The following is a 16682-nucleotide window of genomic DNA, read 5'->3' as shown; positions in this document are numbered from 1 at the left end:
GAGCGGGGCGGGGAGAAGACCCGTTCCTGTGGAGCTGGACGGCGGCCGGGAAGGATCAGTTCGTGTGAGGGCAGCCTTGGCTTTAGGGGTTCGTCGTCTGGACCCAGACGGGTGGGACCTTGGGAAGGAGGGGAGGAGTCAAGCTGTGTCCGCCCAGAGTTAAGGGTTTGCGGAGCTTGTAGGGCGTCAGAGCTGGTGACGTCTATTATAAGATGGGGGAACTGATACCCAGAATGGGACAGTCACTACCTCGGGGACACACTGTGGGGTTAGGTGTGACAACGGAGGTCCAGAGAGGGGCAGAGACCAGCGCAGGGTACCTCAGCACGTTCCAGGTTGAGCCAGTGTTGGAGCCCAAGCTTCTAGTTTTCCACCTAGCTGAGTCCCAGGAAAGACCACCTGATTTCTCTAACCTCGGGTATGGAGGCAAAGGAAAGCATTTTCATTTTTCCAGCAATTTTAAAAAAGATTTTAAGTAGTGTCTACACTCAACGTGGGGCCTGAACTCACAACCCTGAGATCAAGAGTCGCTGGTTCTACTAAATGAGCCATCCAGGTGCCCCTTTTCCGGCAATTTTTAAGTTGGGAGTGTTGAGGGTGACACAGTGTTTCTCAAAATGGCCAGTATCATTTGTGTCAGTATCTGGGGCAATTTTTTTGAGAATGCAGATTCTTCTCTCTCTCTCTCTCTCTTTTTTTTTTTTTTTTGGAGAATGCAGATTCTTGATTCCTATTCCCCCCTTAGCTCTTGGCAGCCCTCCAGTTCTTTTACTGTTCCTTCTTTCTGGGTTATGACAGGATCTTCTCAATGTGAAGCACCTCATATGAATTTTAGTTAAAGTAATCTGAATTTATCAGTCTATTCTCTGGGAAGTTAACCATGACTAAGAGAGAACCCCAGCTTTCACATCTGATTAAGAAGGTAGACTGGTAAACAGTGCTTTTCTGGGGACTCAGGGAAGGCTTTTGGGGTCTTGAGGGGTAGGTAGGAATATGTAAGCAGTGAAAGAAGTAAGTGTGGAGGTAAGAGGCAGGAAGGGGGACAGTGTTCCAAGTAGTAAGAACAGAAACAGCAAAGGCAAATAATTCTTAGTGTGGCTAGGCTCTTTTTAGAGACATTGAGGAGTTTGGTATAGATACCGAGGAGGGCCTGGGGGTTGAGCAGGCTGTTAGGAGCTCAGTCTTGGAGAGGGAGTCTTGGGTTCCAGGTTAAGGGTGTTGGCATTTGTCCAGTGAGTGATGGGGCGCTGTCTAAGAGTTTTGAGCCAGGGAAAGTCTATTTTATGTGGTAGGTGCTGGCTGCAGTGTGGCAGATGTTTTGGAAGTGGGGATACTAAGGCCAGAGAGCATGCTCAGAGGGCGTTAAGGTGTGAGGCAGTGGCTGCAGAGGTGGAGAGAAGGGGACAGATTAAAGAAACGTGTAGGAGGGAGAACCACAAATGATCATAAATCAGTGGCCTAACCCAGGGGCCGGGATGTTTCCAGCTCCTTAAATAAAGCTTGTATTTTCTCTGTCTACAGGACAGACTGAGTTCTCCCATCTTGTTGGGGGGAGGGAAGCGATAGGTAGTCTGGTTATAGGCACAACAGTGTTTCTATGATGTCCTTCCTTTGTCTGCTTTTGTACCTGAGGGAGAGTCTGAAGCAGCCATTACTATAATAGGCCCCAAGTTGCAGAGTCTACCATGTTAACTGGGAACCAAGGAAACTTTCTAGTGCAGCATGAAATTAAAAGTCAGAAATCATGATCCAGGGTTCTCTGTGCAGGTTTCCCTCCTCCAAGATGGGTGCCAAATGACGAGTATCAGGTGTATATTGGTGAGACTTGGGGAAGATCCCAGACCTTAACAGCCCTTTGATTGAGTCCCCTCACATTGTGGCAGGTAAGGTGTCTTTCTTCCCATTTTGTAGATGTCACAGCTGAGCCTCAGAAGTTCTGTGACTTGCTCAAGGGGACTCAGTTTATGGTGTAACTGGGAGTGAGGGGCTCTTGGCCAAGGGTCTTTCAAGCAAGACTTTGTCTTTCCTGTTCCCTCTGCCCTGATGCTTTGCCCCTAAATCTTGGCATAACTGGTTCCTTCTTGTCATTCACATGTTTCCTCATCGGATGCCATCCCCGCCTCATCGGTCTCTATCACATTATTGTATGTATTTTCTTCATAGCACTTATTAGAATCTGAAATTATTAATTTTTGTCTGTTTCTCTCCACCATGTGAGTTCCATAGGAACAGGCACAATATATGTCTTGTTACCACTTTACCACCAGCACCTGGGATGATATCTGCCACATAGTAGATGCTCAGTAACATTTGCTAAATGATAGAAATAAGCTGGGGAGAGGAATGCAGGGAAACCAGCATTAGGTGAAAGTTTAGGATGTTTCAGGTACTTTTCATAAACTACTTCATTTAATCCTCTCACAGCCTTTCAAGGTAGGTACTGTATCTCCTTTGGTAGGTAAGAAAATTTGCCAATTGAGGTCAAGTTAGTGGTTTGTTACTTTTGAGGTGATAGACTCCTTTGAGAATCTCCATTAGACACAAACTTTTTGCAAACCATGTGGAGGAATTCACAGACACCCTTGGGCCCACTCGGGGGTCCCAGATCAAGGAACCCAGGGTTGGGGAACTTGCCCGAGGTCTCTCTGGCCTCACGCCTTTTCCACTTCCCCACTCCATGGCAAGGAGAGATCCCGTTGAGTGGACTACAGGGAGTCTGCTGAAGATTCTGGAGCAGAGGGAGATTATGATGCAGTGAGCCTTTGAATGTGTCAGACCTGGGTTCAAATCCTGACTCCAAAACTGGCCGTGTGACTATGGGCAAGGCTTCTCACCTCTCTGAATCCCACTGCCCTCATGTTGTAAATGGAATCTATCTCTTCTTTCCTACCTATAACGAATCTTTATTAATCTGTGCCAGGTGCTTGGTTAGTGGCTTTACAGTTGTCTCATTTTTTACCACAACCCTGTGACGTCAGTACTGTTATCTCCATTTTATAGCTGGTGACTTGCAGGCTTGCAGAAGTGTTCTGACTTGCCAGAGATCACGCAGCTTCCCACTGTCAGCCACTGTGCTCCCACGTGCACCTGGGGAGGTACCATGAGCTCAGGTCTCCCAAAGTTGCCGTTTAGGTCTCTGCTCTTGGGGTTTGTGGGAACATTTGAGTGTGAATTAGGTGAAACAAGACCAGGAGGGCTACCTTGCATGTGAATGGAGGCCAATCCCTTTGCTTTGTATGTGTTGTTACCTTCCCCCTCCCTCCCCCCCAAGCCTGTACTGGGCCTCTTGATTGGGACAGCTCTGTCGTCCGGGGGTCTGCACTCCCCTGGTCTGCATCTGTGCATGTGGCTGCTGTCTCTTTTTAACAGTGACATCACCCTGCCTGGTATTGGTGTTCATGAGGCTGTCTCCCCACCTGGCTGGGGGCCATCGCTTGGCCATCGAGTGGAATTCTCAGTCTTCTGGCCCCCTAACACAGGCCTGGCCCAGCAGTGCTGCTCAGGAAATGCCTGTGGAATCACAGTGAGGACTCTCCCATGTGTTGAGGATTTACTGTGTGCCAGGCCTGTCTCGGACACTTTATATGTGTTATCTCATTTACACCCCCCATCGTAATCCTGGGAGGGAGAAGTTACTGTCCCTATTTTACTGAGAAGAAATAGAGACTCAGCTGGGCTTTGCGTTAGGCCCACTTGTGATGATTGATGGCACCAGGGCTGATTCCAGGCCTGTGCTCTCATCGTGCATAAGGAATTCTTGAAACTGTGGGCTGATAAAGGGAAGACACACTCCTCCACCCCCAGTACCCTCAGAGACTTTTTACTAACAAACTTCTAGTCCAGCTCTCATTTCATCCATGAGCAGGGACGCCTGGCTGGCTCGGTTGGTACAGCATGTACCTTTTGATTTCAGGGTTGTGAGTTCAAGCCCCACATTGGGTGTAGAGATTTCTTTTTTTTTTTTTCAAGGTTTTATTCATTTATTTGAGAGAGAGAGCATGAGCGGTGGGAGGGAGAGGGGGAGAGGGAGAAGCAGACTCTGCGTTGAGCAGGGAGCCTGACGATGACAACACAGGGCCCCATCCCAGGACCCTGAGATCTTGAGCTGAGCTGAAGGCAGACGCTTAACGAACTGAGCCACCCAGACACCCTGGGGATAGAGATTACTTAAAAAAATAATAAAATAAAACAATCCATGAGGAAACAGAAGCCCAGAAAGGAGAGATGACGTACTTATAGCCCCTCTTTTCCACTTACTACTTGTCCACTTAACTTTTGGGCAGGATGGGGTCTGATTTTACCCACCATTAAAACACTCAGGTAGACCTGTACCTGGTCCAGGTTGATGCTAAGTAAATACTTTTAAATTTTATTGTGAAAACATCAAGAAGGGAATAAAGATGAGTATAACAAACACCCACATTCCCACCACCCAGTTTGCAAAATAAAACATTGCTAATATAGCTGAAGGCCTCATGTGCCCCTCCACAATTGCACTCCCCCAGGGATAAAGACTCTCCTGAATTTGGTATTTATTATTCCTATGTAAATTTTTATTGAGATATAATTCATATGCTATAAAATCCAACCTTTTTAAGTGTACAATTCAGTGGTTTTTAATATAATCACAAGATGGTGCAACTGTTACCACTCTCTAATTCCAGAACTTTTCCATCGCCTAGAAAGAACCTATAACCACGAGTGGTCACTCCCCCAATCCTCCTCTCCAGCCCCTGGCAGTCACTAATTTGCTTCGTGTCTCTATGGATTTGCCTATTCAGGACATTTAAGATAAATGGACTCCTGTATGTGGCCTTTTGTGTCTGGCTTCTGTCACTTAAGCATTATGTTTTCAAGGTTTATCCATGTTGTAGCATGTACCAGTACTTCATTCCTTTTATGCCTGCATAGTATTCCATTGTGTGGAGACATGTTTTGTTCATCTGTTAGTTGGTGGACATTTGGGTTGTTTCTGCTTTTTGTTATTATAAATAATACTGCTGTGAACCTTCATATTCAAGTTTTTGTGTGGATGTATTTGATTCGGGAATAGACCTCGGCATGAACTTGGTGGCTCACAGGGTAACTCTACGTTTAATTTTGAGGCACTGCCAGACTGTTTTCCAAAGGGGTTGCACTGTTTTACATTCCCACCAGCAATGTCTGAGACTTCCAGTTTTTACATCCTTACCTCTTGTTCTTATCTGTCTGTTTGGCTGTGACCATCCCAGCGGGTGTGAGATAGGGTCACATTGTGGTTTCAATTTGCATTTCCCTAATGACTGATGATGTTGAGCAGTGCTTCTCGGCTGTGTGTCTATTCCTTTTACCTTTTTTTTTTTACTTAAAAAAATGTATCATAGCTAAATGTACATAAAGTTTGCCATTTTAACCATTTAAGTACACAGTTCAGTGGCATTAAGTACATTCACAGTGTTGTGCAAGTATCACCACCATCTGTCTCTGGAACTTTTTTAGCTTCCCCAACTGAAACTGTACCCATTAAACAATAATTCCCCATTCTCCACTCCCAGCCAGCCCTTGGCAACCACCATTCTACTCCCAGACTACTTTTTTGACTCAGTTTCTCTTTCACTTCATAAAAGAGAGGGTCCATTTTAAAATTAGGTTGTCTTTTTGTTGTTGAGTTGTAAGAATTCTTTATATATTCTGGACATTAGACCCTTATGAGGTACATGATTTGAAGTAGCTTTTCCCATTCAGTGGGTTGTCTTTAGGATTTCTTGATAGTGTCCTTTGAAAAACAAATGTTTTTACTTTAGAGGAAGCCCAGTTCATCTGTTTTTTCTTTGGTTGCTTGTGCTCCGGGTGTCATATCTAAGAAACTATTGCCTAACCCAAATTAATGATTTAAGGGTGCCTGGGTGGCTCAGTTGGTTAAGCGACTGCCTTCGGCTCAGGTCATGATCCTGGAGTCCCGGGATCGCGTCCCGCATCGGGCTCCCTACTTGGCAGGGAGTCTGCTTCTCCCTCTGACCCTCTTCCCTCTCATGTGCTCTCTATCTCTCATTCTCTCTCTCTCAAATAAATAAATAAAATCTTTAAAAAAAATAATGATTTAATTTATACCTATGTCTTCTTAGAGTTTTATAGTTTTCACTCTTACATGTAGGTCTTTGATTCATTTTTAGTTAATTTTTGTATATGGTGTGAGGTAGGTCCTTCCTATGCATTTTTTTTTTAAGATTTTATTTATTTGACAGAGACACAGTGAGAGAGGGAACACAGCAGGGGGAGTGGGAGAGGGAGAAGCAGGCTTCCCGAGGAGCAGGGAGCCTGATGCAGGGCTCGATCCCAGGACTCTGGGACCATGACCTGAGCTGAAGGCAGAGGCTTAACGACTGAGCCACCCAGGTGCCCCTTCCTATGCATTTTTAAACCTTTTACTAGGTATGTATTTCTGAATACTTGATGCTATTTTTCCTTTTTTTTTGGACTTTAACTGGTAACATTGTATATATTTTTGTGCAGCTTGTTTTCTCATTCAGCCTTATGTTGGAAGAGTCATCCATGTTGATAAGGGTAACTAGTTCATTTGTTTTCACTGCTCTATAGGTTCACTGCATAAAAGCCACATTTCATTTACCTTCTCTCCTGTGAATGGTCTGTTGGGTTGTCTCTAGTATTTTACTACAGACGGTAAACTAATATGGGCCTCCTTGTGCAGTGTGTTGAAGGTCATGAGCGAGCATGTTCAGATTTCCTAGATAATACAAACTCTCTCTTTTAAGTGGTTTTATAAATTTTGCATGATACAAGATATTGTATCAATATCTTGCCAGCAATATATTAGAATTGCTGGATTGTTGGATTAGAATTACATCCTCACTAAGACTCAGCATTGTCAGGCTTTTTTGTTTTTACCAGTCTAGTGGGTGTGACATGATATTTCACTGGAGTTTCCTGGATTAATAGCAAAGTTTATTTCTCAGTAAATAGTTACATGGTTGCATGAACAGGTGCATGAAAGCAGAATGGATGCAGGTCTTTGAGGAATGACCCTTGTGACTCTGCTTGTGGCTGGAATAGTGGCAGGGCCTACACTTTGTTGGCTGTTTGTAGGGAGACTCTGGAGCTAGGAAGTATTGGGTGAGACTGACAACTCTATATATGGGGGGAAGGCATTTGTCACCTTGACACCAGTGATGGGAACCTCTCTCCAGAAAGAGGCTATAGTCTTGCCCTTCCATCTCCCTAAACTTTCCCCAAGAAGGGAAGGAGCTGGAGAGAGAGAAGCCAGGAGGGAATTATGTAAGAATGAGAATGGGGTCCCACAGTCTTAGGAATGACCCTTTTTTGGGAACCTTCTCCTTGTCTTTATATTGGTGGTATGTATTTCTCATGTTTATTCTACTGAGTTTGGGGGTGATGACAAGGATAATAAAAAGAATAGTAATGATTGTATATTATACACTTATTATGTGTGAGGCCTTGTGCCTTTTTTTATGAGTATTATCTCATTTAATTCCAGTGGAGTGGGTGCTCTTATTATTCCTGCTTTACAGATGACAAACCGGGCATCAAAGAGACAGAGTAACTGAGGGTTTTCACTCCAACAGCTTGGCTTCAGAACTTGTAAGCACTATACTGTATTGTTAACCTGGCTCAGCTAAACCCAGGAGAGCAAAGCAAGGAGAGGCTTGGGTGGGTGAGAAACACGAGTCATGGTGAGAAGGGGGCAGCAGGGAGCAGAGTGAGAGGCCCCTGGAGAAGATGGGTTCTTGAGAGGCAGGCGCCTCCACCCCAGTGGACACGGTCCATTTGGCAGGCAGGCATGGGCACCTCTGCCAAGTCCTGTACTGGCTGCTGGGGATGCAGAGTGGGATCTGCCCATTTCCAGGTCTCAAGAAGTCCCCAGACAGATGGAACAAGAATTTGGAGGATGTGGGTGGCCTCACCCTCCTAGGACACAGGTGATAAGACGGCACATCAGACTGAGGACTCTGTAGGTATCCTTCAGCAGGTGAAAGTTTAACAAACTATGGTACATCCATAATATGGAATACTACTCAGTAACAAAAAGGAACAAATTATCGATGTAGGCAACAACTTGGATTAATCTCCAGGGAATTATGCTGAGTGAAAAAAAGTCAATCTTAAAAAGTTACATACTGTATGATTTCATTTATATAACATTTTTGAATTGATGATTTTAGAAATGAACAGATTGGAGGTTGTCAGGGTTAAGGATGGGAAGGAGAAAAGTGTAGTTATAAAAGGGTAACACCTTTTTGTTGTTGGAATTGTTCAGAATATTGACTGTGGTGGTGGATCTGTGAACCTACACAGGTGATAAAACTGTATAGGACTTAATACACACACACACACACACACACACACACACACACACACACTATACATAAAACTGGGAAAACTTGAATAAGCTTGGGGGATTGTATCAATATCAATACAGGCGATCTCTCTATTATTTCTTATAATTGCTTGTGAATATGTAATTACCTAAAAGAATTTCAATTGAAAAATGAAATTTAAGGCCCAAAGCATTGTCAGGACAGTAGAGTTATTTGTAATGACAGCATTTTCAACCCATATAAAAAATTCCGAGGGCTATGTGCAGGGAGGCCTCTTGCCCTTAAGTTAGCCAAGTCCAGCTGCACAGAACTGGGCAGTATACTCTGAGATGTGAAGAAGTGCAGGGTCGCTCTAAACACCTCAGGAGACCCAGGGTAGACCCATTGGGTTGGTTTCTGAGTTTAACTGTTTGAGCTTCTCTCCGCCCTTCACCCCCTGAGCTGACTGACCATGATTGTGAGGGCAAGGGTAGAGCCGCACACCCACCGCACCCTCCCCTCCCACTCACTTCGAATTGGTCTTTTGAGAAGGACAGATGTTCTTCCCTTGTTCTCCACTCCACTAGGTTGGGCTAAGTGCCCTTCCCCTGGGATGCCCTGTGCCGATTGTTATTAACTGTCTGTGCCTCCTCCATGCCTGTCTCCCCTGCTAGACAGACTCCTGGGTCTTAGTGGCAAGACCAGAACAAGTCCCAATCTGGGGTGGGGGGCATCAGAGAGTGTTTGTTGTACTCAACTAAATGGGAAGCTGACCCTGGCTTTGATAAGCCTGTTCTGATCCTGAGATCATAGGGAGGGCCTGGGCGGTGGCACAGGATTTTGGGGTTAGTGTGACTATGGTCTTATGAGATCCTGGGACTTTGTTCCCACGTGGTGGTCCCACTAGGATGTCTCTCCCAGAGTGCTGGCTGCCCTGGGCACTGCTTCAAATTCCATCCCCAGAGTGGCAGACCAAGGCTTGTCCACCATACCACCCCAACATACCCATAGCCACAGTGTTCCCATGTTCACGTTGTTGGCCTCTTACCATGGGCTAAGCACTTTGGTTTATTGATTTCTCTCAGCAACATTATAACGCAGGTATTCTTCATCTATCCATCTGGCAGAAAAGGAACCCAAAGCTCAGAGAGGTTCAGTAACTTGCTCAGGGTCACTTAGCTTGTGAATGGCAGAGCAAGGACTTGAGGAAGCAGTCCTAATGTGTGCCAGTCTAGTCCCTGAAGGTGCAGAGCTGAAAAAGAAACATTCCTGCTCTTATGGAGCTAATGATAAAATCATCAGACATCTAGATGTGCTTGGCCATGCCAGTCATAGGCTAAGCTCTTTATGTACATTCTGTTGTTGGCTCTGCATAACAACCACATTAAATAAGGTTATGCCCATTTTATGATGGAAATGGAAGCTCCAAGAGGAAAAGCAAGTAGACACATAGCAAGTAGAAGCCGACCTGGACAGTTGGATTCCAGAGCCAGGGCTATCAGACCCTCTTCTGCCATCTCTTCCCCAGACCTTTGTTTGGCTTTTTCCCTCCTCCATACACTGGCCCTCCCAGGCCCCCTCCCTGCTACCATTTCTGCCCTCCCCTCACCCTAGGTCTCCTGTTTAGCTTGTGTCCATAGACCCCAGCCCTTTCATTCATAGTCTAAGCATAGTTTGGAACTTGGGTTTGGGCCAGAGTATCTGCACGTTGACCCCTAGGAGGATACCCTGCACTCTGGCCCTTCCTGTTCTACCCAGCTGCCTGGCAACAGGAGTCTTGGAGGAGCCTACTCCCTAGTCCCCTTCCTTACCTGTGGTGGCCAGGAGATGGGCGACCTGTGTGGTGCAGACGGTAGAGCGGCAGGACACCCACACCTGGCAGGGAGGCCAGCACACCCCACAGGGGGTGGGGGCAGCACTGGGCCTCTCAGTGTTGGTGGCCCTGGAAGCTGATAGGGGCAGCGACAACTGCTGGCATTATCTGGTCTCTAAGAATAGCCTGGGCTGAAGAGCTGGGGGCTGGGGCCAGGGAAGAGAGCAGGAGCCTTTTCCCACCGCCCCTTCCACCTCTGCCGCTGCTTGGCCTAGAAACCGGGAAGCCTCCCTCTGGTCTACTTTTTGCTCTGGGGTGGTTTCACATGGATGCATCTTCCCTGCTATTGGGCTGGGGGAAAGAGGGTGTCCCAGAGACTCAGACCCAGGGCCGAGGGCAACAAGGACCGGCCCTTCCCCAGGCCCTCCCCACTGGCACAGAATAGGGACTTGATTTTTCAAGGATCCTGTTGGAAGTGACCCTTATTCATTTAGCAAATCCTTAAGAAATAGGTAATATATACTCGTGATTCAGAATTCAAAGGTATAAAAGGGTAAACAAGGAAAAAAAATCAATCTCCCTCTCTTCCCAAGCCCTCAGCTACCTCTTCTACTCTCCAGAGATAACCACTCTTGCCAGCAAACGTGGTCCCTCCATAGGTAGGCACAAAAATACATGACTCTCCTCTTCCCCCATTTTTACATGAGCGATAGCACATCCCATTCATTCTTCTCCTCACTTTTTTCACTTAACGGGATATCTTGGAAATGACAGTAATTTATTGAGTCTCTACTCTGTGGCATGCACTATTCTAAGCACTTCAGATGTTAGTGTTCATTAGAATCCTGTGTGGTAGGTTTTCATTTTGTTTTGTTTTTTACAAATTCCCATTGTTACAAGGTTAAATAATTTCCCAAGATTTCATAGCTGGTAATTGGCAGAGCCAGGATTCAATCCCAGGCAGTCTGACTTTAAATACGGTGTTCTTCATTACTACCCAATACTGCCTCTCATGCTTGAGTCCTGTCAGTACATAGCACGCCCTCACTCTTCCTAAAGGCCAAGGTAAGAAATGGACATTGAACACTCGCCATGGGCCATTTTAGGCTGGGTTACAGCAGTGAATAAGAAAGATGAGGTCTCTGCCCTTCTGGAACTGGCAGCCCATGCTCACGAGTATCTGTCACCCAAAGCAGGAAGAGGGAAACACACCTGTCATGCACACCCACATCCCCACATACAGGTCTGCTGTTTGCACACCCTCTTCTCCCTTATCCACTGATCCTTTACTCACACAGCGTCTGAGCTGAAAACCCTCACAGCCCAGGGTTACAGGTGGACCGTGGAGGTCCAGACAGAGGTAGCTACTTACAAGAGATCACGACGTGGCCCTCATGAGCCTCACTCATCCCCTGCCCCCTGGGATCCATTTCAGCAAGGCTGGTGGGGGGTGCCTGTAATCCAGGCCCCAGCCCTTGTTTGAAGTTGGGAACAATTGAAGGGCAAGGGAGCTATAGTTAGATCCACAGCTGCTGTCACCTGTTGCAGGCTGGGCACTGGGCCTGAGCATTGTCTACATGGGGGCACTCTACCAGTGAGGGCCCACTGCGGGTGGGAGGTTGGCCCAGTCTGGCTCAGTTCTAGAGAGACTGAGACAGAGGCCAAGACAAAGAAACAGAGTCTCAGAGGGCAGAGAAAGATAGGGTGACACAGAAGCACCAAGACCCTTGAGAGCTACAAGAGACTGCCATCAAATGTTGACAACACAGACTGGTGGGGAGTGTGGGCAGAGACGGAGAGCTATCGAGACAGTGAGGCAGAGATTGAACTCAGGGATGCAGCAAATCAGAGCCCCAGACCACTTCAGTCCAGCACAGGGCTTTCTGTCCAGCCCTTTATCTCCAGGAGGCTACACATGCACACTTCTCTCTGGGGCAGCCACATGCCAGATCCTCCCAGATTCTTCTAGGGCAGTCTGAGGTCCTCTTGGGAGTGCTCTGGGAGGCCCCAGGGGTCTCTGAAAGGGAGAGTTTGGGCTGCTGGGTCTAGTCATAGCTCTCATTCACTGTGTGACCTTGGACAAGGATCTGTCTCTTCCTCTGTGCCTCAGTTTCCCTAGCTGTTCAATGCAGGAGTTGGTTTGCATGATCACTAAAGGGTCCTTTCATCCTCTGCTGTCTGTCAGGACATATCCCCTCACGTGTCTCACCTCCCTCCCTCTTGCTGCAGCTGAAGCCACTCCTTTGTTTGCCCTTTGTGAGGATGGGGGACAGCTGGTCCCCCCCCACCTCCTCCCCCCAAGTAACCTTTTAGCCCTAAATCCACGCTGAAGCATCTCTCCTCCGGATAAACAGCCCTGATGCCTTTTGGCAGCGCTCATCCTATTTTCTGCGTGAGCATCAGAGCCGGGGCCCACTCAGGCAGCTGCCCAGGGCCCCAGGAGGGGGACAGGCCTTGGACAAGCAGGGGCCCCCCAGGCCCCTCTTTAGGGCCTCACCGCTTCGCATTTGGACCGTTAGGGCAGCCACCTCCTAAGTCAGTCTTCCTGCCACCGGTGTCGCCCCTTCAGTCCATCCTCCGCACCAGCTGCTGCAGGGATCTTGTGAACACATAAATCTGACCACGCTGTCAAATGTCCTTGCTCAGAGCTCTTTGATGAGAAACATAAAATACAGATGCCTTTGATGGCTCCCCAACTCCTGCAGGAGAAAGCGCCAAACCCCGATCCGGCTTCCAAAGCCCTTCACAGTCTAGTCCCACCTGCTCCATCTGGCCTGCCCTCCCTATGTGGCTGCCCCGGCCTTGGAGTTTGGGCTCCTGTTCTGCATCCCCTCTCCTCTGCCCTCGGTGACCTCCTCTTGGGTGGCCAGGGCCTCCTTGCTGCTTCTAGTCCATTCTCTAGATGGCAGCCAGGGTGGTTGGCATTCAACCTCCAACCACTTACTCTCCTGTCCGGACAGCTTCCCGTTGTACTTGCTGGAAAGTTCAGAGTTCCTTCCAAGTCCTACAGGACTCTCGGCGATCCAGCCCCTGCATACCTATGTCACCTCACCTTATAACCCCCCGTCCCCGCTCCAGTGGCCCCAGCATGGTGACAGGGCTGCAAATGCACCAAGCTATTTTCCACCTCATGGCTTTTGTATTAACTGTTCCTTCTGCTCAGAATATTCTTCCTCTGGCTCTTTGCATGGCTCCTTCCCATCCTCCCGTCCTTCAGGTCTCACCTTGAATGCCTCCTCTTCAGAGACCCTCCCTGACCAACCTGAATCATGTACCGCCCCCCAACCCTCCACCCTATTACTGTGGTGCCTTCATAGCATGTGCCGCCATCTTTAATTCCCTTGGAAAAGATTACTTGTTTATTGACGGCTGCTCTGTGAAGGAAAGGGCCTTGTTGTCATGCCTGTCTCCTTGCCCGTCTAGGTGTCAGACTTGGTCTTGTCCTTCAAACTCCTCCACTCTGACACCTCCTTTGGGTGTCTTTCCTTTCCTGGACAATGAGTATTGTGTTCCCATCCTGGACACAGAAAAGAAGCTGCCAGATGCATGTCGAATTGGATCCATGTGTCCCTCCCACTGAAGTAGCATTTAAACAGAGTCTTTCAATATCTTTATCAAAGAAGGACTTCCAGGCACTGAGGTGCATTGGTGACAGATCCATTTCTGGCTGGGGATGGCTCCCAAATCACATCTTCTCTGTCTCCTTATCTGCCCTTGCTTTTTCTGATACTCCCCCAGTGGCATTTTGGGCTAGAAGAAGAGGCCGGAGTTCTGATGTCCCTTTTGGGCTTTGCCCCATCAGCTCATTGCTCATGGAAATCTCCCCCAAATAGCCCTGGCTCGTAGCTGCCTCTAGTTCTGCCTCCTAGTAAGCTGTGAGCTCCAGGACTCTTGGCAACTGCTGATCTGAGAACTTTGATAGAAACTGGGGATACCTAGACCCCGATGTCCAGCTTGGCCCCAGCTCCCCTATATCCTAAGACTGCCTATCTCTGTCTTTGGCCACTTTACTCTCTCCCCTGGATCCTGCCCCTCCTCTCCAACTCTGTTCCTAGCCAGGCCCAAGATTCCCTGGCTCAGAATATTCTTCCTCTGGCTCTTTGCATGGCTCCTTCCCATCCTCCCGTCCCATCCTCCTGGCTCTGCTGTGGGGGTGTAGGTAGGGGACTTTCAGCATTGTAGTCTTTGAGCGCAGCAACAGGCCCTCAGCTTAGGGAAATCAGGGCCGCCAGGGTCTAGGGGCCTGGGAGCACTAAGGCTTGGATGCCTGAGGCTGAGCCCTCCCTGACAATCCTTCCTAGCACTATTAGCACCTTAATGAAGTCCCTTGAGGACTGTGGTTCTCAGAGCGATTTCTGGAGAGAGTCCAGGAGGGTGGACATACTGCAGGCCAGACTGCAGGTGCCCCAGCTGCCCTCATGCAGTCCTCACCACAGTTGCTTTCTCCTTTGCTGGCTTCCGTGTGCTGGGGTAGAGCACTAACCTTGGGGCTGGGATCCCAGAGTCTGGCCTGGGCTCCCTCCGTCCCCATCAGGGCCTCCATGTCCTCAGCTCAGCTGAGGGTCTAGACAACATGATTTCCCTTTCAGCCCTGATGCTCCTGATTTCTCATGCTCTGCTGTCTTTAGTTGGAGGGGAAAAAAGCAGGGGGGATATAAAAGATACAGGAAAGTACAGAGAACAATTAAAGCATTGTATACATTTTGTCATATTTGCCTCAAGTCTTCTGCCCCTGGATTCTAGCACTTCGGAGTTCTAGTGACCCCAATTTTAACACTCCAGGATTGTAAGCCAAGGTGCACACATGTCTTGGCTCTGTACTTCAAATCTTGGGAAGAAAAGGCAGGAAGAAGGACTTTGGACCGTCTACATTGCCTACTCAATGTGTGGGTTAGTTGGGATGAGAGGGTAGTTTTATGAAGAAATGAAGCTTCTGGAGGTTCTAGAATCCTAGGGTCCTAAAGTTGGAGCAGATCTCTGAGGTTACCCAGTCTAAAGCTTCACAAGGCTCTGTGAAGTTTCCTCTGTGTGGTTCCTCATTGCTGTTGGCAGGCTCATTTTCTTCCAGGCAGCCTCTTCCATCGCTGACTGGCTCTGAGGATGAGAAAACCCCTCCTGTGTGTGTATCCAAACTGCTGCCTTGTGTAACCACCCTGTTGGCCTGCTCTTGAGGCCACCACAAATCACACAGGCTTCCTCTCCTCCAGAACAGCTCTTCACGTACATAAGGTTGGTCGCTTATATACGTCCTTGCAGATCGTGGCAGTAGGTGCCTCTCTCGGGTGCATCCTGGATCTCCCCAGTGCTTTGTCGTTTTTGTCTGTGTGCTCATCTCAGCGGGCAGGTGTGCCCTGCGTAGCAGAAGCAAACTTACAGGGCAATTCTAGACCCATTTCTTTTGGTTGGTTTCTCAGCCCCAGCTTTATACACTGAGCAGGTAATTCTAGAATTCAGACCAACATCATATTTGGTATTGGCTAGGCTCATTAGAGGTTCTGATTCTCCAGGCTAATTCTGCTCTGGCCTGAGGAAAGAAGCCTTCTATCTGAGCATTTTCAAACAGTGAGCAGGGTTTTCCCACCTCCTGAGCTTCCTATAAATTGCTCAAACATAGCCCCTTAGCCTCTGACCCCATGAGGAGATTAAAACCCTATAATCTTAAACTATCAAGTTTGGTTCCTACTCTAAGTCAGAACAAATTTATTGACTTTCTACTACATGCAGACGCTCTGTAAGGTGCTGGGGATATAGACCAAGCTCTTGCCCTTTAGTTGGGAAAAAGACTGGGAAACAATCTAAATGTCACCCAAAGGAGACCTGTATCATTTCATAACATGGAGAAGTATCTGTAGGATTAATTCCTGAAAGGGTCTGGGCATTTGTAATTTTAATAGATACTGCCAAATCTGGCTGTGCATTTTTTTTTTTAAGATTTATTTATTTGACAGAGACACAGCGAGAGAGGGAACACAGCAGGGGGGAATGGGAGAGGAAGAAGCAGGCTTCCTGCTGAGCAGAGAGCCTGATGCGGGGCTCGATCCCAGGACCCCGGGATCATGACCTGAGCCGAAGGCAGCCGCCTAACCGACTGAGCCACCCAGGCGCCCCCTGGCCATGCATTTTTAACAAAGTTTTCCTGTAACACACAAGCAGTGAAATACGTACATCTTAAACATACAGCTCAGTTAGTTTCACAGAGTGAACACACCTTTGTAACCACGCCCCCCACCCCGCTGTGCTCAGTCTACAGTGTTTCCTGCATTCTTGAGGCTTCTCTCGTGCCTCATCCCCTCATTACTCCCTCTCAAAGGACCACTCTTCCACTTTTATCATCCTATGTTCGTGTTACCTGCCTTGAACTGTATACAGTGGAAAATGTATCTTTGAAATGATTTCTATATATTTTATAGAATATGATATGTCACGTATTTAGAATTGGTGGCCAGTTGGTATGGAGGTGTTCTCTGTGTGAGCTCAGCCTGACATCCGGCTGGAATCCTGGCTCTGGACCTGTGAGTTTCTACACGTCCACTGTCTCAGGTTCCAGGATCCTTTGA

At 47.7% G+C, this 16682-nt stretch overlaps 1 protein-coding gene across 1 annotated transcript in view; it reads left to right on the top strand.

Moving 5' to 3' along the window:
- The first annotated feature begins 8 nt into the window (after window positions 1-8).
- MYH7B (myosin heavy chain 7B) overlaps window positions 9-16682 on the top strand; it is a 40429-nt gene continuing 23755 nt past the window's right edge. The window contains 2 exon segments of the mRNA XM_073880515.1: window positions 9-88; window positions 1768-1883. The gene's annotated coding sequence lies outside the window, so the exon portion shown is untranslated.

This window comes from Callorhinus ursinus, unplaced genomic scaffold (assembly GCF_003265705.2).
Source record: "Callorhinus ursinus isolate GAN/ISIS: 27379988/994484 unplaced genomic scaffold, GSC_fseal_2.0 scaffold38, whole genome shotgun sequence".
Taxonomy (NCBI): domain Eukaryota; kingdom Metazoa; phylum Chordata; class Mammalia; order Carnivora; family Otariidae; genus Callorhinus; species Callorhinus ursinus.
Note: the sequence above shows the minus strand (reverse complement) of the source record. Positions and strands in the feature narration are given on the sequence as shown.